This window comes from Pan troglodytes, chromosome 2 (genome assembly GCF_028858775.2).
Source record: "Pan troglodytes isolate AG18354 chromosome 2, NHGRI_mPanTro3-v2.0_pri, whole genome shotgun sequence".
In the NCBI taxonomy this organism is placed as follows: Eukaryota; Metazoa; Chordata; class Mammalia; order Primates; family Hominidae; genus Pan; species Pan troglodytes.
The window spans coordinates 156939323-156961702 of NC_086015.1; the positions used below are offsets into that span (position 1 = coordinate 156939323).

Here is a 22380-nt window from a genome sequence, read left to right on the forward strand (position 1 = left end):
GAAACTGGACCCTTTCCTTATACCTTATACAAAAATTAACTCAAGATGGATTAAAGACTTAAATGTAAAAATCTAAACCATAAAAGCACTAAAAGAAAAACTAGGTAATACCATTCAGGATATAGGCATGGGCAAAGACTTCATGATGAAAATGCCAAAAGTAACCACAACGAAAGCCAAAATTGACAAATGGGATCCAATTAAACTAAAGAGCTCTGCACAGCAAAAGAAACTATCATCAGGGTGAACAAGCAACCTACAGAATGGGAGATAATTTTTGCAATCCACCCATGTGACAAAGTTCTAATATCCAGTATCTACAAGGAACTTAAACAAATTTACAAGAAAAAAAAACATCAAAAAGTGGGCAAAGGATATGAACAGACACTTCTCAAAATAAGATATTTACATGGCCAACAAACATGAAAAAAGCTCAACATCACTGACCATCAGAGAAATGCAAATCAAAATCACAATGAGATACCATCTCACACCAGTCAGAATGGCAATTATGAAAAATTCAAGAAACAATAGATGTTGGCGAGGCTGTGGAGAAATAGGAATGCTTTTACACTGTAGGTGGGAATGTAAATTAGTTCAACCATTGTAGAAGACAGTGTGGTGATTCCTCAAGGATCTAGAACCAGAAATATAATTTGACCCAGCAATCCCATTACGATTATATACCCAAAGGAATATAAATCATTCTACTATAAAGACACATGCACAGGTATATTTACTGCAGCACTATTTACAATAGCAAAGACTTGGAACCAACCTAAATGCCCATCCATGATAGACTGGATAAAGAAAATGTGGCACATATACACCATGGAATACTATGCAGTCATAAAAGTGAATGAGATCATGTCCTTTGCAGGGACATGGATGAAGCTGGATGCCAATCATCCTCAGCACACTAACACAGGAACAAAAAACCAAACACCACATGTTCTCACTCATAAGTGGGAGTCGAACAATGAGAACACATGGACACAGAGAGCAGAACAACACACACCAGTGCCTGTCGGGGGTGAGGGGAGGGAACTTAGACGACGGGTCAATAGGTGCACCAAACCACCATGGCACACGTATACATAGGTAACAAACCTGCACGTTCTGCACAAGTACCCTGCTTTTTTTTTAGAAGAAATAAAGAAAAAAATTAAAATAAAAATTTTAAGCATGGGTTTCTAAAAAAGTTCAGAATAAAGATCAAGTTTTAGAAGAGAAATGAATTCCATTTAAAGCAAATGAAATGTGTGATACCAGTGGGATCCCCAAATATGGATGTGCAGCTTGCAGTTAGGAGTGTGAGAGATGTGCAGAAGATGGATTGGAGGCGGACAGTTATTATTTGGGTGTTATCCACATACAGGCAATAAGGTTGATGGGTGTTTCTTTTTCTTTTTCTTTTTCTTTTCTGAGAAGGAGTCTCTCTCTGTCGCCCAGGCTGGAGTGCAGTGGCGCGATCTTGGCTCACTGCAAGATCCGCCTCCTGGGTTCACGCCATTCTCCCGCCTCAGCCTTCCGAATAGCTGGGACTACAGGCGCCCGCCCCAACGCCCGGCTAATTTTTTGTATTTTTAGTAGAGATGGGGTTTCACCATGTTAGCCAGGATGGTCTCAATCTCCTGACCTCGTGATCCGCCCACCTCGGCCTCCCAAAGAGCTGGGATTACAGGCGTGAGCCACCGTGCCTGGCCGGTTGATGGGTGTTTCTAAGTGCCTTGTCAGAAAATGAATTTTCTAGTTGTTGACATTATTTAACTATTTCATTATCTATATTTGTGTTTTTAAAAGAAAATATGTCTATAAACTGTAAAAATCTTAATAAATTCTTAAAACAAAAAGTTTAAGTAATCATTCCTGTTAGATGGTAGATCTCTTAGGTTGGTGAAAGGACTCTTGAGAAGAAGCCAAATTTTAAACTTACTTTTGTTGTTAGAGTGTTCATATTAAAAATAATGTGTATGTACACAAAGACAGACACACACACACATACACACATATATTTAGGTAGAAGTAACAGAAGAGGCTTTGCAAATACTACTTAGGATAAAGGAAAGATATGATAGTGAATTTTATGTAAAAGTGATGGTTTGTTCACTGACTGTGTTCAGTTCTACTTTTCCTCATGGAGCTTTCATCTTTTTTTAGTCTTCATTCCTACACAAGGTATCCAAGTTCCTGCCCTCTGCCCAGGCACCTCACAAGTGGCTAGAATTATGGTGGTGTTTCCATAGAGACAACAAGGGAACAGTTCTTCCTTCCTTTCCTCTGTGAGTTGTTTGCACATAAGGATCTTCCAGTTTTTAAAACTCGTTCTTGCTTTGAAAAGGGGCAGAAGAGAGGAAAAACTGTGCTTGGTGTACCAACGACAGGAAGAATGAGGAGGGAATGTTCATATTCCTTCCAGGCCACACTCGTAGCATGTCTATTTCTTTTCTTACAATAAAAGATGTTAGGCAGGTTTATTTGTTTGTTTGTTTTTCCCACTTGAAAGATCTTTAACAGTAGGAATTATATCTTACCCAAGTCAACTAGTGTTTAGTGAGTGAGTACATCAGTGAAAGAATGAACAGCAAATGTACTTTTATTCTTGGGAGAGCAAAGATGTTTGAATAGAACTTTTTCTGTTTATAACTTTTGAATACACATTCTGTCACTTTACTCAATGGAATTGCATGAAGTAATTTTTGAGATACAAAAACTAAGATAATTGTGAAGTTAAGATGTGAATCCAAGTCTTCTTACTCCAATTAATTGCCAATTTTTACTCTATTACACTGTGGCTCTGGGAGAATGAGAGCAATTAGAACAATGATGTCCTGGGCTAGAGAACAAGGATGTTTATTCAATGACACATGTAGATTAGGCCAGTAAAAGGCAGGTAAAGCCAGTGTAACTAGCAGCCCATTCAGCTAAACCCCATGAAGTGTTTCCAGACCCTGTCCCCAGTCACTTGTGGTTTCTCCACTCTCTTCTTTTGTTTAATGCAGCTGATCACTGATGTATTGATTTGCTTATTACTTGTTTCCCCTGGCTACAGCTTAAGCTCCAAAAGAACAGGGACTAGTCAACTTTGTTCATTGCTGTCTTCCCTGGTGTGTAGAGCAGTGCTTGGCAATAGCTGTCCTTCAATAAATACTTTTTGAGTATGCGAATGTATAATTTTAGAACACTTGTTGTTCTATTCTTTAAGTATACTTTCCTTAATAATTTCTCTGTGAGAATGAGGGCAAATTTACATAGAAAAATTAAGAAATAATACCAGAAGCAATCTGGTATTGATATTTTTATCAATTTTTTCTTCCCTACGTAAAGTACACTCCACTTGTTTCTGCTGAATGTAGTCTATATTTTAACTACTTTTTTTTAAAAAAAGTGCAGAAGTTATGATTTTAATATACATTTCTAAGTCACTAGCTCCCAAATTGGAGTCATTGACAAATTTAATCTTATTTAGTCAACTATGACCTAATTCCATGAGGACCAAGGCCATTGGAAAGACCCTTTTTTGATTAACGCAGAAATTTCATGAGATGATTTTCCCATAACAAAATCAATAAAGTATTTCAATCTTCGCCTGTAAAATATAGTACCTTTGCTGTTTAGCCAGAGAAAATACAATCTTAGTTTTAAAGACTTCTTTAAGCATCGCAACAATTATGCTGTTCTTGGAAGAACTTTATCAATATTTCACATGATATTCTTCTCTGCAGGAGAACCTAAGAAAAATATTCGATTAGTCATTGTGATATTAAAACTATCTGTCACTTGTAGCATGCATATGTAATAAAGTACTCAAGATAAAATTGACATCAGAGAAAAATGGCCCACATTAAAAATGTCTGCTTGAAGCTCTAAAATTTTTCCTTCTGATGATGATCTCAATAACTAAACCTCTCAATTTGCAAATGAAGATAAATGCTAAGATAATTTTTTAAACTAGAAATCGTGAAGTAAAATAGAGAGAACTAAAGTGGCTAACAATGAAACACCTGTAATAAATGTTTACAAACTTGTTGAGACACATTAATCTTCATCTCCTTGTTATTTTCTTAGACATTTACTTCAAATTATCTGTAATTCTATTTAAAATGAAACTAATGGAAGCATGTGAACTTAAGCAAGTATTTTTAATGTATTTGGGTTTTTTTTAAAATGTATATCTGAAGAGTTAGACTAGAATCAGTATGTCCTGTCAGATAATCCATTAAAAATTTCGGGAGGAGGAGAAGGCCGAGGATAAAATTAAAGAATGCTACATGACAAACACTTCTATTTGCCTCCCAATATCCATCCCCCACAACTTCCTCACCAGCAAAATCCTGATTTGGTTCAGAGTGACAAAATGTCCCTGGTTTAAAATCTCACTTGCACATAATTTTGGACTTTCTGAAGCATGGGTTTCTGAAAAAGTTCAGAAGAAGGATCAAGTAACTGAGTTCTGGCTATGAAATTTAAGCAAAAACCTTCTGGGTGAAATCCCTACATAAGCAATTGTAACACAATGGCAATAGATGTGGGAGTCTTCCTAAGAACTTTAGGTTGAAAGTCACCTAAAACATTAGCTGAGCAGGAAAATGGAAAGAGCTCAGGATATGACCACTTAATCAAGCTGTTGAACCAGCCCTGAATTATTTTTCCCTGGACTTCTGTTCATAGGGTAAAGAAAACAAAATCTCTCTTTGGGTAAGCCAGTGTAATTGAGTTTCTCTTCCATGCAGCTGAACCAGTCTTTGGTTCATAAAGTCCCTCCTTTGGTCATGTATATCTTTATTTACATAATAAACACTCTGAAAAGCCCCTACAATATGAACACCCATTTAATTTTATTTAATACTAATTTATCAAAGATATTTGATTATGAGATACCTGATATTTCTCTATGAACTTGCAACCTAATGACCACACTTTAGTAAACATTTAACTAGAGATTTCACAAGGCAAAAAATTAGCGTTCTGTAATTACATAATTAAATATCTAAAAGGCTATGTTCATATTCATAATTGTTTCTGAATCTCATATTTCTTAGGGAGCATTATTACCAGTGACAATTATTAACATCAGCCATTACTCAAAGAGTTAGCATCCTTTGAGGAGCTTAAGCAAAATCTCTGAAAATTATCTTTCTTCTTTACTGTAATACATTCAAGGTAACAGTTTGTTGAAACTTAATGCAGGTGATGATCTATCTAATTCTTAAAGAAACATAAGCAAGACAGAATGACACAGCTTTTCTTTTTCTTTGGAGTTTATGTCCCCCAACTTTTAATATTATGAGCACTTGGTCACCATTCTCTCTTACTGGTATTTGAGCCACCTCTCTTTTTTCTCTACCCTACAATAAGGAGAGAAAAGCACTCAAATTTTCTTTCATGAGCCACCTCTCCTTTTTCTCTACCTTACAATAAGCAGAGAAAAGCACTCAAATTTTCTTTCTTATACATGAAGGAATTTACATTAATGCATCAGCAGTGAATGTGACAAACTAATAGACTAAGGTACTCAACAAGTGAAATGCTTAGACCATACTAACATATTTCAAATAAGTATCTGCATCTAAAAGGGAAGGTTGTCTTCACCATTTATAGCATACTTCCTGTTTTCAGAGTTGCATATTAAGCATAGATGAGTCTAAAAGGGGGTAGATTCTTTGACTCTAATCCTATATTCTAAATGAAGAGGAAGTGTACACCGAAAAATTATTGATGAAAGTGGTGCTTCATCATTTATGTTTAGAAATGAATTGTAAATTTCTAATTTTACAACATTATGTTATCTCAATAATAGATTTTTAAAGGAGAAATTATATTTAGACCATTATCCTTTCAGTATGGTTACATTTTGACACAGAATTAGACTAGAAATAGAGTAATTGTCAGGGTGATTCTGAGAATATCTTGGTGTTTATTACTCAGGCTGTCTTTTAGGCTAGACTGCAAAAGTAGGTTTCTAAGCCAAGCAGTTTGCAATATAAGAGTAAGTAAAACCTAAAAGAGTAAAAACAATGTGCAAGAACAAGTCGTTCACTACAATGGTTCTAGTTTCTGCAATAATGGCAGATGTGGGCTAATCATTGGGGCAACAATAGGAAATTGCACCAATGTTTCATGAAAGATTCCAGAGACTGACCTTGATGTAGATGTCAGGGTCCTTGATGTGGAATTTCAGCATAGACCAGGAACAACAGCAGAATCTTTAGTAGGCATGGTTAGCAATGTTGTTGCTTTGGTGTTAGCAACTAGAGGAATTAGCACCAACACTGTTATAAGGAAAAGGGAGGAAAAGGATGCATGGGTCATTCAAGACAATCCATCTGTGCATATGTTGAGAATCCAAAATGGGCTAGAGTTTTTAGAAGAATATGGATTTTTTACATTATTTTTACTTTAAAACCACTATGGTGTAAAAACAAAATGTGAGTAACGACCCCAAAGAAGCAATAGCATAGGCAAAAATAATTTTCAAACAAAATAGATTTTGGTGGCCTGGGAACCTTATAAAAGAAGACTATATGAGATTGTGGTGAATTCAAATAGTCTAAAGGAGTTGGGCAGACAGCAGAAAAGCAGCTATAAATGGAGAGGGATAAAGAAGAGGAGTCAATCCTGTGTATAATAAAGCTGGGGGAGCAGAAGGAAACATATCAGAAACATGAACCCATTAAAAGTTTCCCATCACTGGTAAAGTTATGATCAAGTGATCAAAAGCACATGTATGTTTATATGGCACTTTGTTTGAACTAGCACTGTACTAAGCACTACAGGGGTACAAAGAAATGGCTGGTACTTTTCCTTCTAGTCTTGCAGGTGATGGCTGAGGTTGGTGATAGGGTTCTTAGGAACATACAGACAAAAATGAGTGATAAAGTAGGGCAGACTACAAAGAAGGAGTAAAAATAGAAAAAATCTTATCACAGTAAGGTCAGGAAAAAATGAACTTCAAAAGATAGGAAAGATAAAGTGTTCTTGAAATATATAGGCCTCAAATATATATAGTTGGGTTTTGTGTTGTTATTAAATATGGGCACCCTTTTAGCCCCTTTTACTCTCTATCTAATTGAAAGCATTATCGAGCCACTGTATATTCTATAAAATATATTTTTAGAATGAAAAAGTATCCAACAATTGGAGAAAAGCTAAATTAGTAACCTTTTGAAAACCTAAGACAACATATTTAATATGAAAAATACAAACTGGTGAAACAAACTCACACAGCATAAAAGTCTTGAGGGACAAAAATGTAAAACCACACAAAAAAATTTAACATCAATGAAGAGGACAGAATCCCGGGTAAAGATTTATTTTGAAAATCCTGACAGTCTAAATGAGTTGCCCTCTACAGAAGTGTCTTTTTGGTTTTTACAAGTTTAATCATTTATTTTAAATTCAGAAAATATATTTTTAGTCCCTTTAAAACTAGATTGGTTACCACCAGAATGATACGGAAAAAATGTTCTTGGTCATAGGATGGTGAAACTAAATAATAATTTCAAGCATAATTAACGGTGTTTTAATATTGTTATACATAGTATATATCAGATTCATTACCTCCTTTGCATTTATAATAAGCATTTAAATAGGCAGCTCCATAGTTCCTATAGGAGGAGCAGGAATTTGAACCAAGCAGAATCCTGAACCACAGGAATCTGGAAGGCACTGTCTCATACCCTCAAATAAGCTCATCGTCACAGTGTCAAATTTACTTGTAATTCAAACAAATCCTTCCTCTAAAAACATAGGTTTATTTCTAAAAACCTCCCCAATTTTCCCTCTGCAAACTGCTGCTTCAGATATTATTTTTATAGGATTTTATTCGTGGGCAGATCCCTGATGATGCTGAAAAAAAAAATCCACTTCTCAGCAAATTTGAGTATTTAACATTAGCTCATCATAAAAGATTTGTGGAGAATCTTTATGCATCAGAATAAAACCCTTTGTAACCAAGAATCTTTATAAACACTGTGGAAGTCTGAGTCCAGCATGGTTAATTACTGAGAAGATTTTCCCATTGTTAGCCATATCAGGCAGGATTACATTAGATTCTTAATTTGTTTCACTTTCATAATCTCTTTAGAGCTTTCTAGATATCATTCTCCTTTGTTAAATGAACAAATGGATTTGGGTTATTATGTAGGAGCTTATGCTTTGTAAGTGTACGTTGTGATGTTTCCTATCACAGAGGGCTTATGTGTTTAAGAATAGAAATAATGTTATTTACACAAAATTAATTCAACTTTATAATGGTTTTCCAATGCTTTTGGATAACACTATGAAAATTGTGTTTTAAAAATCACATCTTTATCCTCCTGTTTAACACAAAGAAATGGTACTATACTAGAAAATAAAGAGAATATGAAATGTAAAGAAAAATTTACTTTTAATAAACCTAGAAGATGCATTTATGAGTTAGAATAACAATAATATGAGCAAATTCAGAGAATATTGTAATTCAGAGAATTCTCATTCAGAGAATTTATTATTTCCATCAATATAATGGAAATAATCAGAGGAAGATGGCTATGGTTGCAGAGTTCAGACTAATCTGGCAATATTTCCAAAGTAGGCAATGCAATGTAACATCCCTTGATTGAAGCATCAGGATGTGTGGGCTAAGCATGGGAGCTTCTATGAACCAATATGGCAATAACAAATCAGGGCATTTAAGGCTGAAAAACTATCCTAATGACATGCCGTATTTTCAGAAAGCATTTAGTCGGTGGGACAGAGCAAAAGATCACAACATAAATGTAGGGATACCTGCAGTTGCTTATTTATGACACATGAATAAGGAAAGAAATAGAAAACTCAAACAGCAAAGAACATTAACCAAAATAATTTTGCCACAGAGTACATAACCAAAAATATTGTCAAAAATAAAAAAATACTTAATGAAATTATTGTCTATATAAAGCAATCACTCAAAAAAAAAGGTCCAAAGGTCATGAAATATGAGAGTTTACAGACAAAGGCGGGAGATATGAACTGAAACAACTTAGGAAAGTGGAATAGAAAGTAAGATCGCTATAGAAATGCAGGACACATTAGCAGAATCACACAGTACAAAATGCTGCAAGGAACGTGGAGAATAATATTGAAAACAGCAAGCAAAATTAAATGGAAATGAAGTTAAAGAGACTAGAGAAAAAGTGATTACTATAGAAGGCAAACAAACCAATATACATATAAATTGTTCTCCTAAATGTGATAATGACAATGATAAAACACAACAAATATTTTAAAATATAATAAAGAAAACTTCTCAGAAATATACAACATTATAATGATACATCTAAAAACAGAAAGAACACAGCATGTGTTGGGGGAAAATGAATAGAGAATTATTGGTATTAAGATAATAAAGTAACTGGACTTCAAGATAAAGAAAGAGTATACTAATACTTTTTAATTGATACTGTAAATGTGTAAGTATAAAGATAACCATACTTATTAATGGTAAATCATCAGGCTAGTCTCTGAAAGTTTCACAGGAACACTAGAAGACCATGGAGTAACGTCTACAATGTTCTCAAAAGAAGAGAATGTGTGACAATAATTTTATACACACCCGAATTCTCATGCAACAGTGAAGGCAACAAACTTTTTAAACATGCAAGAACTCAGAATATAGAAGAGTAAATTTTAGCTACTCAAGAAATAAATGAAGACACAGTTATAAAAAAGACTGAATTAATGTGAATTTCCTTTAACTCTAAGACTAAGGCTAAACAATGATAAAGATGACAATTACTGAACAAAATGTGAAACTTAAAAATACTAAGAGAATTCTTTCACTTGCTTGGTCTCTTTCTCATATTTAGTAGAAGTATGTCTTCCATGTGTAGAAAATCCTTGAGTATACAGGGATACCTCAAAGATGAAGAAGCACTGAGATAATGTAAGCTTGAGTTATAAAGAAGTTATGTTCCATTTAGATTACCAGGAAAGGAAAGCCTGTGAGGCTCAGGTAAGAGGACCTTACAAAAATAAGACCTATATATTTGTTTGTGTACTCTGTGTATTCTTTCTCAGAAACCGAAGCTGGTGACTGGTATACAGGATAACACGACAGCTCATATGCACTAGATTAGAGCACAACTTGATTAAGCATCAAGTACACTTTCCTATTGATTGTCTCCAGGGTTTAAGAGAAAATACACACCAGTTTACTAGTGCTCCAAAACTGAGAGGATCACTGGTTTCATAAAATGCATGGTAAAATATAACTGAATGTTTTAAAAAATTCACATCATTTCAAATATCAATTTTTGTTGGTCTTTAGTGTTTATGTTAGAAGCCACCAGAATAAGTATTTGCTGATTCTAGGCAAATTGAAAATGTTCTTGGTTTTGAAAATAAATTCACTCTGAGCACGTTTTTATGTATCAAGTTTCTATTTAACCATCACAGTTTGAATTCTGATTAATGTATGTTCATAATAATAACCTATGTGTATCAAGCATTTGCTATATGTCATAAATGCTATGTTCTAAGTGCTATATTCTAAGTGCTTTTTACACACTACCTAATTAAGTCTCTTTATTTCTTGGTGAGGTAGGTACTATTATTAAGCACATTTTAGAAAAGAGAAAAATGGAGTACACTGCACAGAAAAGAGTGGTATAAAGTCATAAATACTAATCCCTGAAACAGAAAACCTACATTCACATTCCACATCTGTCATTTAGTGTTGTTTTGAAGAAGTCATTTAGAATGAGGTTTCAGTAGTTTCGATTATAAAATAGTAATAATAGTAGTGATAGTAATAACAATGATAAAAAAAGTCTTACCTACTTTACAGTGTTGTTTTGAGGATAAACACATAATGTACCTGAAAATGCTTTCATTATAAAACATTATACCAATCTATGAATAATATTATTATTGTTATTATTATTAGGTGGTTAAAATTCTCCACCTGGTCAGCTCAGGTATAATTAGCAACACTATGAATGGCTTTTATATCCTTAAACTTGACAGGGTTACACTGTTTTTCAATATAGCTAAAATTCAGTAGTTCTACAAATCATTTTTTTTTCTACAAAGTGAATCTAAAATTCTGGTTTATGAATGATCCATGGAAGGAGAGTTCAATCTCTCAAGGGATCTTTATCTCAAAAGTTTTAAGGACCACTGATAGTGGAATGAATTGCCTAAGCAGTTGTTGGAGGTATTTAAGTCACAAGGAGCTGCAGATTTTAAATGTATGTGCTAGCAAATTCATAGTTATGTTATCTCCATTATCTCTAGGTCCCTTGAACTTTCCCTCTTTTCTAAAATAAGTGCACCAACCTAAGAATGATGCCAAGCATAAATGATTCAGACTAATTAATTAGAAACTGTTTCTCATGGTTACAAATTGAGTACAAATTATTCCAGCAGTCGAGATAGAGCTTTGCAAATATTCCATATGTTTACAATTTGTAAGAGTTTTCTTCCTTCGTTTTAATAGTAAGCTGTTTTTACTCTTGTGTTCCTGAAGACACTTTGTTACAAGGATTTTACTTAAAATGAACTAATATTTCAGATACATTTTGCATATTTTATGTTTCAGTCCTCTTTCCTACTTATCCTTCTTCTTCTCAAGCTGGCATTAAGGAGAAAATCGTGCTTTCCTAGAGAAAAGCAACTTCAGTACAGAGGTTTCCAAAATTATTACTAACACAAAATTATTTTAATAACTGGCAGAGATAATTCCAGCATTGCCTGTCAAGCCTACAAACATTTAGAAATGATAAGCTGTAGAAGGGTGAGACTCAAGTCCCATTGTTCTGAAAGCTAAGCTTATCTCCTTAATTTGATACTAGCTTCACTTTATTATTTTATATCTCTAGTTTTATGATTTCAATTATACAGCTTTGACGTATACTTTCCTTTCTCCTCTATCCTGGTGTATCTTATATGGGCATAAAATGCCCATGCAGGCACCCTTTAAATGGCTGACCGCCAGGACTGGTTTCCAAACTCTTGAATTCTTTTCTCATCTCATGCTTTGAATTTGGAAGTGAAATCCATTTGTTTCCACTTGTTCATTTGTTTTCTTTGGCCTGATGTAGCTCAAGTGCCATTAAGTGTTTCTATGATGTCTAAACATAACCGAAGAAGAGAAGTACAAGATATGTTACAAGAAGAGAGGGAGCAGTAATGTCATGGAATTTCAGAAAGCTATCACACACATGCTCAATATTTTCCTCTCTACTTTTGGCTATTTACCCTCAAATCCTTTTAGTGTATAGTCAATTCCACCTTCATTAATTGTATCTTACTTATTAATAGTTAAAATAAAAATTTAATATTAAAATGTCTGACCGAATAAAACTGTTGTCTTTATATTAGGGAAATTTCAAGCCTTTCTTGTTTTTCATTATAGATAATGATTTATCTGAGTTCTAGCCCATAAAATCTCCTAATCCTATTAAGGTGAGTCTTATTTAAAAATCTAAATATAAAAGTTACAGTAGATTGTTACATTGGAATTAATGTAACAATCTACTGATCTACTTACATTCTACTTACTGAACTACTTACAATCTACTGATTGTTACATTAATTCCAATGTAACAATCTACTGTAACTTTTATATTTAGATGGAATCTCCAATTCTTCACCCCTCCCTTCATCAACAACCTGCCATATGATGACTTCCCCCCAAAAGAGGTGAAATACATTTCCATATCCCTGGATTTTGAATTCAGCTTATGACCTGCTTTCATCAATGGGATGTTAACAGTGATAACATATGTTGGACTTGAGAAGAAAGCACTTAAGCATCTGCCACAGCTCTTGCAGATGAACATAGCCAGGTTAGCTTGCTAGTGGTTGGAAGACATGTGGAGTAGGACCACATCAACAAAGTCATTCCAGCCAAGGTCATCCTCCATCAGATAAGACTTGTTCGTCACAAACATTTGAGTAGCCCAGAGAAGATCAGCAGAGCTATCTAGTCACTCTAGCTGCCTGCAGATGCAGGAGAAGCCCAGCCAAGAACACATAAGTAATTACTGTGAGACAAATAAATAATATATTGTTTTAAGCTTTTAAGGTGTTGTAGTTATTTCCTATGCAATATTATTGTGGTGATAGATAACTGATATCTATGTGTATAGACACAAAATATACATATACATAAACATACACATACATGATTTTATAAATACTTAAAAATGTGTTGGAGGGTAAAAAATGATTTTTTGGAATAGTTATGAGTAGCATTTAAATATATGTAAGCAATTTTATGGTATATTTTGAAACATTAATGTTACAGTCACAAAAATACACCATTTTTCCTAAAGGTACTCTACCTAAAACCCCTTTGTCTAAAAGGAGTTTTCCAAATACTGAAACCTCCTTTCAGTCTGTTTGTATATATTAAATGATCTATTCTTTACTTTTTATATTTTGGGAGAAATTTAGCATTTTAATTATTTAGTTCTGAACCAACTCTGGGGGGAGGAGCCAAGATGGCCGAATAGGAACAGCTCCGGTCTACAGCTCCCAGCGTGAGCGACGCAGAAGACGGTGATTTCTGCATTTCCATCTGAGGTACCGGGTTCATCTCACTAGGGAGTTACAGACAGTGGGCACAGGTCAGTGGGTGCGCGCACCGTGCGCGAGCCGAAGCAGGGCGAGGCATTGCCTCACCTGGGAAGCGCAAGTGGTCAGGGAGTTCCCTTTCCGAGTCAAAGAAAGGGGTGACGGACGCACCTGGAAAATCGGGTCACTCCCACCCGAATATTGCGCTTTTCAGACCGGCTTAAAAAACGGCGCACCACGAGACTATATCCCACACCTGGCTCGGAGGGTCCTAAGCCCACGGAATCTCGCTGATTGCTAGCACAGCAGTCTGAGATCAAACTGCAAGGCGGCAGCGAGGCTGGGGGAGGGGCGCCCGCCATTGCCCTGGCTTGATTAGGTAAACAAAGCAGCTGGGAAGCTCGAACTGGGTGGAGCCCACCACAGCTCAAGGAGGCCTGCCTGCCTCTGTAGGCTCCACCTCTGGGGGCAGGGCACAGACAAACAAAAAGACAGCAGTAACCTCTGCAGACTTAAATGTCCCTGTCTGACAGCTTTGAAGAGAGCAGTGGTTCTCCCAGCACGCAGCTGGAGATCTGAGAACGGGCAGACTGCCTCCTCAAGTGGGTCCCTGACCCCTGACCCCCGAGCAGCCTAACTGGGAGGCACCCCCCAACAGGGGCACACTGACACCTCACACGGCAGGGTATTCCAACAGACCTGCAGCTGAGGGTCCTGTCTGTTAGAAGGAAAACTAACAAACAGAAAGGACATCCACACCAAAAACCCATCTGTACATCACCATCATCAAAGACCAAAAGTAGATAAAACCACAAAGATGGGGAAAAAACAGAACAGAAAAACTGGAAACTCTAAAACGCAGAGCGCCTCTCCTCCTCCAAAGGAACGCAGTTCCTCACCAGCAACGGAACGAAGCTGGATGGAGAATGATTTTGATGAGCTGAGAGAAGAAGGCTTCAGATGATCAAATTACTCTGAGCTACGGGAGGACATTCAAACCAAAGGCAAAGAAGTTGAAAACTTTGAAAAAAATTTAGACGAATGTATAACTAGAATAACCAATACAGAGAAGTGCTTAAAGGAGCTGATGGAGCTGAAAACCAAGGCTCGAGAACTACGTGAAGAATGCAGAAGCCTCAGGAGCCGATGCGATCAACTGGAAGAAAGGGTATCAGCAATGGAAGATGAAATGAATGAAATGAAGCGAGAAGGGAAGTTTAGAGAAAAAAGAATAAAAAGAAACGAGCAAAGCCTCCAAGAAATATGGGACTATGTGAAAAGACCAAATCTACGTCTGATTGGTGTACCCGAAAGTGATGCGGAGAATGGAACCAAGTTGGAAAACACTCTGCAGAATATCATCCAGGAGAACTTCCCCAATCTAGCAAGGCAGGCCAACATTCAGATTCAGGAAATACAGAGAACGCCACAAAGATACTCCTCGAGAAGAGCAACTCCAAGACACATAATTGTCAGATTCATCAAAGTTGAAATGAAGGAAAAAATGTTAAGGGCAGCCAGAGAGAAAGGTCGGGTTACCCTCAAAGGGAAGCCCATCAGACTAACAGCGGATCACTCGGCAGAAACCCTACAAGCCAGAAGAGAGTGGGGGCCAATATTCAACATTCTTAAAGAAAAGAATTTTCAGCGCAGAATTTCATATCCAGCCAAACTAAGCTTCATAAGTGAAGGAGAAATAAAATACTTTACAGACAAGCAAATGCTGACCGATTTTGTCACCACCAGGCCTGCCCTAAAAGAGCTCCTGAAGGAAGCGCTAAACATGGAAAGGAACAACCGGTACCAGCCGCTGCAAAATCATGCCAAAATGTAAAGACCATCGAGACTAGGAAGAAACTGCATCAACTAACGAGCAAAATCACCAGCTAACATCATAATGACAGGATCAAATTCACACAAAACAATATTAACTTTAAATGTAAAAGGACTAAATTCTCCAATTAAAAGACACAGACTGGCAAGTTGGATAAAGAGTCAAGACCCATCAGTGTGCTGTATTCAGGAAACCCATCTCATGTGCAGAGACACACATAGGCTCAAAATAAAAGGATGGAGGAAGATCTACCAAGAAAATGGAAAACAAAAAAAGGCAGGGGTTGCAATCCTAGTCTCTGATAAAACAGACTTTAAACCAACAAAGATCAAAAGAGATAAAGAAGGCCATTACATAATGGTAAAGGGATCAATTCAACAAGAAGAGCTAACTATCCTAAATATATATGCACCCAATACAGGAGCACCCAGATTCATAAAGCAAGTCCTGAGTGACCTACAAAGAGACTTAGACTCCCACACATTAATAATGGGAGACTTTAACACGCCACTGTCAACATTAGACAGATCAACGAGACAGAAAGTCAATAAGGATACCCAGGAATTGAACTCAGCTCTGCACCAAGCAGACCTAATAGACATCTACAGAACTCTCCACCCCAAATCAACAGAATATACATTTTTTTCAGCACCACACCACACCTATTCCAAAATTGACCACATACTTGGAAGTAAAGCTCTCCTCGGCAAATGTAAAAGAACAGAAATTATAACAAACTATCTCTCAGAACACAGTGCAATCAAACTAGAACTCAGGCTTAAGAATCTCAATCAAAGCCGCTCAACTACATGGAAACTGAACAACCTGCTCCTGAATGACTACTGGGTATATAACGAAATGAAGGCAGAAATAAAGATGTTCTTTGAAACCAACCAGAACAAAGACACAACATACCAGAATCTCTGGGACGCATTCAAAGCAGTGCGTAGAGGGAAATTTATAGCACTAAATGCCCACAAGAGAAAGCAGGAAAGATCCAAAATTGACACCCTAACATCACAATTAAAAGAACTAGAAAAGCAAGAGCAAACACATTCAAAAGCTACCAGAAGGCAAGAAATAACTAAAATCCGAGCAGAACTGAAGGAAATAGAGACACAAAAAACCCTTCAAAAAATCAATGAATCCAGGAGCTGGTTTTTTGAAAGGATCAACAAAATTGATAGACCGCTAGCAAGACTAATAAAGAAAAAAAGAGAGAAGAATCAAATAGACACAATAAAAAATGATAAAGGGGATATCACCACCAATCCCACAGAAATACAAACTACCATCAGAGAATACTACAAACACCTCTACGCAAATAAACTAGAAAATCTAGAAGAAATGGATACATTCCTCGACACATACACTCTCCCAAGACTAAACCAGGAAGAAGTTGAATCTCTGAATAGACCAATAACAGGAGCTGAAATTGTGGCAATAATCAATAGTTTACCAACCAAAAAGAGTCCAGGACCAGATGGATTCACAGCCGAATTCTACCAGAGGTACAAGGAGGAACTGGTACCATTCCTTCTGAAACTATTCCAATCAATAGAAAAAGAGGGAATCCTCCCTAACTCATTTTATGAGGCCAGCATCATTCTGATACCAAAGCCGGGCAGAGACACAACCAAAAAAGAGAATTTTAGACCAATATCCTTGATGAACATTGATTCAAAAATCCTCAATAAAATACTGGCAAACCGAATCCAGCAGCACATCAAAAAGCTTATCCACCATGATCAAGTGGGCTTCATCCCTGGGATGCAAGGCTGGTTCAATATACGCAAATCAATAAATGTAATCCAGCATATAAACAGAGCCAAAGACAAAAACCACATGATTATCTCAATAGATGCAGAAAAAGCCTTTGACAAAATTCAACAACCCTTCATGCTAAAAACTCTCAATAAATTAGGTATTGATGGGACATATTTCAAAATAATAAGAGCTATCTATGACAAACCCACAGCCAATATCATACTGAATGGGCAAAAACTGGAAGCATTCCCTTTGAAAACTGGCACAAGACAGGGATGCCCTCTCTCACCGCTCCTATTCAACATAGTGTTGGAAATTCTGGCCAGGACAATCAGGCAGGAGAAGGAAATAAAGGGTATTCAATTAGGAAAAGAGGAAGTCAAATTGTCCCTGTTTGCAGACGACATGATTGTTTATCTAGAAAACCCCATCGTCTCAGCCCAAAATCTCCTTAAGCTGATAAGCAACTTCAGCAAAGTCTCAGGATACAAAATCAATGTACAAAAATCACAAGCATTCCTATACACCAACAACAGACAAACAGAGAGCCAAATCATGAGTGAACTCCCATTCACAATTGCTTCAAAGAGAATAAAATACCTAGGAATCCAACTTACAAGGGATGTGAAGGACCTCTTCAAGGAGAACTACAAACCACTGCTCAAGGAAATAAAAGAGGATACAAACAAATGGAAGAACATTCCATGCTCATGGGTAGGAAGAATCAATATCATGAAAATGGCCATACTGCCCAAGGTAATTTATAGATTCAATGCCATCCCCATCAAGCTACCAGTGACTTTCTTCACAGAATTGGAAAAAACTACTTTAAAGTTCATATGGAGCCAAAAAAGAGCCCGCATCGCCAAGTCAATCCTAAGCCAAAAGAACAAAGCTGGAGGCATCACACTACCTGACTTCAAACTATACTACAAGGCTACAGTAACCAAAACAGCATGGTACTGGTACCAAAACAGAGATATAGATCAATGGAACAGAACAGAGCCCTCAGAAATAACGCCACTTACCTACAACTATCTGATCTTTGACAAACCTGAGAAAAAGAAGCAATGGGGAAAGGATTCCCTATTTAATAAATGGTGCTGGGAAAACTGGCTAGCCGTATGTAGAAAGCTGAAACTGGATCCCTTCCTTACACCTTATACAAAAATCAATTCAAGATGGATTAAAGATTTAAACGTTCGACCTAAAACCATAAAAACCCTAGAAGAAAACCTAGGCATTACCATTGAGGACATAGGCGTGGGCAAGGACTTCAGGTCCAAAACACCAAAAGCAATGGCAACAAAAGCCAAAATTGACAAATGGGATCTAATTAAACTAAAGAGCTTCTGCACAGCAAAAGAAACTACCATCAGAGTGAACAGGCAACCTACAACATGGGAGAAAATTTTCGCAACCTACTCATCTGACAAAGGGCTAATATCCAGAATCTACAATGAACTCAAACAAATTTACAAGAAAAAAACAAACAACCCCATCAAAAAGTGGGCGAGGCACATGAACAGACACTTCTCAAAAGAAGACATTTATGCAGCCAAAAAACACATGAAAAAATGCTCATCATCACTGGCCATCAGAGAAATGCAAATCAAAACCACTATGAGATATCATCTCACACCAGTTAGAATGGCAATCATTAAAAAGTCAGGAAACAACAGGTGCTGGAGAGGATGTGGAGAAATAGGAACACTTTTACACTGTTGGTGGGACTGTAAACTAGTTCAACCATTGTGGAAGTCAGTGTGGCGATTCCTCAGGGATCTAGAACTAGAAATACCATTTGACCCAGCCATCCCATTACTGGGTATATACCCAAATGACTATAAATCATGCTGCTATAAAGACACATGCACACGTATGTTTATTGCGGCATTATTCACAATAGCAAAGACTTGGAACCAACCCAAATGTCCAACAATGATAGACTGGATTAAGAAAATGTGGCACATATACACCATGGAATACTATGCAGCCATAAAAAATGATGAGTTCATGTCCTTTGTGGGGACATGGATGAAACTGGAAACCATCATTCTCAGTAAACTATCACAAGAACAAAAAACCAAACACCGCATATTCTCACTCATAGGTGGGAATTGAACAATGAGATCACATGGACACAGGAAGGGGAATATCACACTCTGGGGACTGTGGTGGGGAGGGGGGAGGGGGGAGGGATAGCATTGGGAGATATACCTAATGCTAGATGATGAGTTAGTGGGTGCAGTGCACCAGCATGGCACATGTATACATATGTAACTAACCTGCACAATGTGCACATGTACCCTAAAACTTAAAGTATAATAAAAAAAAAAGAAAAAAAAAAAAGAAATTAACCAACTCTAACATGTAGGAGTAATTAAAATAATTCCAAAATAATGGAGCTTATTAATGTTGGAAACTGGAAGAGACAGTCCAATCGTATTTATTTAAAATGCTTATACTTTGTACTTAAATTGTGTATTTTTTCATGTCTATTGTTTCTTGTGAGCATCATTACAACCTCTTTTTTTACATGTTGAAAAAAAATTATTTAGTTCTCAGGATACTTTTATCTTAATTGTATGTATCTAATAAATATTTAATTTGTAACACTTTGGGTAAGTTGGAAATATTTTGTTTCTTTATAGGTTTTATTTAATGTTTTATTCATTTTTAATATGTTAATAGCGAATTAGTCAGAAAAACCTCTTTTCAATAAAAAAGGTTAACAATCAATTTCTGCCAATAATATTGTCATTAATATAATCAATTATGGGATTTGCAATTTTGATGCAATTTAATTATAAGTTGTTCTATGAATTGTATTTTTAACCCAGTGTTTCTTTATAGAATAAATACCTTGAAAAACTTGTAACTCTCATTTGACATGCTGTAAACCTGAAACGTCTTTAACTCTTCAAAAATGGAATATTTCAAATTAAAGTCAAGTGTTTAAAAACAGATACAATGGGGGAAGTGATAAACAATGGCACTCTTATCTTCATAAAATGCTATACATTTGATAAACATGTAGTATAAATATTTTTAAATATGTTAAATGCGTTGGAGTGAACTGAAACTTAATTCTCTTTATCTTGTCCTGCTGCTATCCAAGTGGTCAAAGCAACAACTTGGGAATCAGAAAGAAGCAATTATAGGCACAGTACCATTTATGTTCATTTATTGACAGGAAATACTAAAATGTATAACAAAACAGAAGGAGGACAAAATAGATTCTTAATAAAGCTAATGTAGCTATTTTGCACACACACACACATTCACACACACACACACAGACAGAATCAGTGTACATCCATCCCTAGAAAGAATACAGATTTCCCACGTAAATTAGACAGGGGAATATAAAAATTAATTTTTAATTGTCAGCCAGGCGCGGTGGTTCATGCCTGTAATCCCAGCACTTTGGGAGGCCGAGGCGGACAGATCGCCTGAGGTCAGGAGTTCGAGACCAGCCTGGCCAACATGGTTTAACCCCATCTCTACTAAAAATACAAAATTAGCCAGGCATGGTGGCATGCACCTGTAATCCCAGTTACCCAGGAGGCTGAGCCAGGAGAATCACTTGAACCTGGGAGGCGGAGGTTGCAGTGGGCCGAGATCGCGCCACTGCACTCCAGACTGGGCAAAAAGAGTAAAACTCCATCTCAAAAAAAAAAAAATATATATATATATATATACGTACATATATATACACATATATATACACACACATATATATACACACATATATATACACTATATATATACACACATATATACACGTATATATATACACATATATATACGTATATATATACACATATATATATACACATATATATACACATATATATATGTCAAAATATATTAAATTTTAGATACTTGAGAAGACAGCCATCCAATGCCCATAGTCAACACCCTTTAATCCTTCCTCCCTTGTTGCCATTCACGAGGCCAGGTTGGTTCCACAATGGAAAAGCTCTTTATAAGCTATAAAATGCTGTACACATATAAACTCTTGGGATTACAGATTTTGAAATTTACCCCAAAGATATATTGTGTTTTGCTTATTCAGAAGGAATGGTGCTATGTTGCAAACAACAGCAGAAGCATCAATAGTGTTGGATAAACAATTCCAGTTAGGCCCATTTTTCATGGTGATATGATCTGAAACACTCTCATCGTCTAATTTCAAATACTCATGAAGATTACAGAAAACCAAGCGTGTGGATGTTGAGAGAAAGGGGTGAGCAGTTCTACTAGTTGCGGTTCAGTAGGTTTAGACTGAGAAACACAACTGACTCAGTCACAAGCCATTGGAAGCTACCTGAGACCATACCAATAAAAAAAGCTAAAGTACCACTGCAATCAATCAGACATCAGTGCCAATTGACTGGGCTTTCCTTATGTAACTGCTGAAATGCAATTTGATTATACTACCACTGAAGTAGACGGTGCCCCCATGTAGACACTTGTTTCAAAACACTCCTCACTTGCACCATCCTGTCTTGCTTGAGTGGTTCTGCAATTCAGACAGCAAGTTTGCTGTGCACACATTGCAACTGCTGGCAAGCCTATCCTTAACTCAGAAAGCAGCCAGCTGAGAGCTAGCCAACATTGAGGAGACATTGTCAGCAGAAATTTTGAACCAAAATCATACACACGCAGAGCAATGACCAGGGGTGAGTGGCAGGTTTTATCATTCAAGTTTTAAACATTTAATCTGCCTTCTAGAAAGGCAACTGGTTCAGGGACTTTCAAAAGAAAACAGACAGAACAATGAATACGGACCAGTAGGGAACATTTTTTTTCCACCGTGAAAGCAAGCAAAAAAAAACTGTAAATGTATTTTGAGCAAGATTGTAATTCTATCCAATTTACCTCTATCCTTAGTGACTGAAAGTGACTAAAATTCTATAAGCTATGAGTAACAGAAAGATTGTAAAATAAAAGGTAATTCACAATATAATAAAATACTCTGTCATGTTCAGTACATAAAATGTAAGTTACTTAATTTAAACATACAGAAATCAGTAGGTAGTTCATTAATTTAAAATAGGCCTGTTCCTGCCCACAGTAAATAAATCTAAATAAATATTTAAAGAATATCTACTTGAAATGACAATAAATCAGTAGCCTGTGCAATGTAGTATTGTGTTCTAGGCAGATTCTATTAAATATATAATCCTTGACTAAGTATGTCCAAACCTCCGGACTAGCATAGAAGCTAT

The 22380-nt window shown here is 36.3% G+C and overlaps 1 long non-coding RNA gene across 3 annotated transcripts in view; it reads right to left on the minus strand.

Annotated features, from left to right (window-relative positions):
- The window catches only part of LOC104005809 (uncharacterized), a 557346-nt gene that overhangs the window by 357123 nt on the left and 177843 nt on the right, over nt 1–22380 (minus strand). The window contains exons 2-3 of one of the 3 annotated variants that reach the window (XR_010155845.1): nt 6143–6272; nt 3606–3731 (exon numbers count right to left, since the gene is read on the minus strand). The exons of the other annotated variants lie outside the window; for them this stretch is intronic. This is a non-coding gene — a long non-coding RNA (uncharacterized LOC104005809). The remainder of the gene's footprint in view (nt 1–3605; nt 3732–6142; nt 6273–22380) is intronic. 3 annotated transcript variants of the gene reach the window in all.